This window comes from Meleagris gallopavo, chromosome 1 (genome assembly GCF_000146605.3).
Source record: "Meleagris gallopavo isolate NT-WF06-2002-E0010 breed Aviagen turkey brand Nicholas breeding stock chromosome 1, Turkey_5.1, whole genome shotgun sequence".
In the NCBI taxonomy this organism is placed as follows: Eukaryota; Metazoa; Chordata; class Aves; order Galliformes; family Phasianidae; genus Meleagris; species Meleagris gallopavo.
Window position 1 is genome coordinate 189,352,972 of NC_015011.2, and position 2,172 is coordinate 189,355,143.

The following is a 2,172-nucleotide window of genomic DNA, read 5'->3' on the forward strand; positions in this document are numbered from 1 at the left end:
CCCTGGACGCAGTGCTGCAGATGGGCCTCACAAGAGCCGAGCAGAGGGGACGATCACCTCCCTGTCCCTGCTGCCACCCCTTTTTAATGCAGCCCAGAACACAGCTGGCTGCATTCCGGGCTGCAGGCGCACACTGCTGGCTCATGTCCAGCTCCTCCAAGGACCCCCAAGTCCTTCTGCGCAGGGCTGCTCTCAAGGAGATCTTCCCCCAGGCTGTGTCAATACCTGGCATTGCCCCGACCCGATGCAGCACCCTGCACTTGGCCTTGTTGAACCTCATCGGTTCTCATGGGCCCACTTCTCCAGCCTGTCCAGGTCCCTCTGGGTGCCTTCCCTCCCCTCCAATCCATCGACTGCACCGCTCAGCTTGGTGTCATCACAAACTTGCTGAGGGTGCACTCCATGCCATCGTCTGTCACTGATGAAGATGTTGAAGAGCACCGGTCCCAAGACCGACCCCTGAGGGACACCGTTTGTGGCCGGCCTGACCCTGACACAGAGCCATTGATCATTTGGCTGCGTCCAGCCAGCCAGTTCCTAATCCATCCAACAGTCCATCCTTCAAATGCACACCTCTCCAATTCGGAGAGAAGGATGTGGTGAGGGACCACGTCAAAGGCCTTGCACAAGTCCAGGCAGATGACGTGCACCGCCATTCCCCCGTCCACCGAAGCCGTCACTCCATCACAGAGGGCCTCCAGATTGGTCGGGCATGATCTGCCCTTGGTGAAGCCATGCTGGCTGTCTCGAATCACCTCTTTATCTCATATGTCACGTAACTTCATGGAGGATCTGCTCCTTGATCTTCCCAGGCACAGAGGTGAGGCTCACTGGCCTGTGGCTCCCCAGGTCTTCCTTTCTCCCTTTCTCAAAACTGGGAGCAACGTTTCCCTTTTTCAGTCTCTGGGGACTTCACTGCACACAGATGACATTTCTAATATGATGGAGAGTGGCTCAGCAACCGCATCAGCCATCTCTCTCCTCAGCCTGGGATGGATATCACCCGGCCCCATGGACTTATCCACACTCAGTTTCGTGAGGAGGACTCGGACTTGTTGCAGTGCTACGGTGGGACAGAACCCACTCCCCACACCCTCACCTAGAGGCTCGTGGTCCTGGCAGACATGGGAAGCCTGGCCGCCCGTGAAGACTGAGGCAAAGCACTCACTGAGAACCTCAGCTTCTTCTATGTCTGAGGAAGCCAGCTCCCCGATGTCTTTCATCAGAGGGAGAGCACTCTCCTTGGCCTGTCTCCTCCTGCCTATGTACCTCTAGAACCCCTTCTTGTTACCTTTAACGTCCCTCTCCAGAGCTGAACTCAGAGCCCCGTCCCAGGTGCAGAACCCGGCACTGCTCCTGCTGAGCTTCGTGCAGCTGGTGATCAAAGGAATTAATGACATTACGTGATAATAACGGCGATAACACAGTGTAAAGAAATTCCTTTCTTCTCACAGTCTCCAGTCAGATCTGCCGTTATCTCAGCCCGCTGGAACCCTCTGGAACCACAGCAGCAGTAGCACTGCTGTGCTTTTACCCTGCAGCAGCTCTGCACCGCTGGCCGTTTGCTCATTGCCCCACCAGGAGCACTGACACAGATAAGGTTGTAAGAACTTGTCGGTTGAGAGAGGGACGGTTTGATGAGAGAGATAGAGAGGAAGAGAGGAAGAAAACACAGAAAAGGATGCCCAAGGCAATTGCTGGGTAGTTCTGACTGCTGCCCGTCCCTTGCAGCAGCAGCACCCCCAGGGCCAACTCCCCACCTCACAGCTCAGCACAGTGCCCTGTGCTCCAGGACATTCCTCTGGCCTTTGGAGCAGTTGGCCTGGCTCTGTGCCCTGCAGCTCCTGGTGCAGCCCAGACTCCCCGCAGGCACAACAGTCCTTACCTTGTGGGAAGGACTCATCCCAAACACAGCACATGGCACCCGACCAGCTGCTAGGAAGTCCATCAGCTCCATCCCACCCAGCCCAGCTCACGGGGTGCAGCACCAGCTGCTGGGAGCCCCTCTGCACCGAGGGCTGCAGAGCCAGAGCTGCTCATCTCAGCGCCCGTGGCACCGGGAACCACATGTGCACCAAGGCCAGGGGGATGGCTAAACATGGACATTTCCTGGGGGAAGTCGTTGCAACCACTTGGCCACAACCGGGCAGTTTTGGGGTGCTTGCAGATGAG

At 57.1% G+C, this 2,172-nt stretch overlaps 1 protein-coding gene across 1 annotated transcript in view; it reads left to right on the forward strand.

Annotated features, from left to right (window-relative positions):
- LOC104909430 (NAD(P)(+)--arginine ADP-ribosyltransferase 2-like) overlaps nucleotides 1–2,172 on the forward strand; it is a 6,178-nt gene that overhangs the window by 1,549 nt on the left and 2,457 nt on the right. The window lies entirely within an intron of this gene.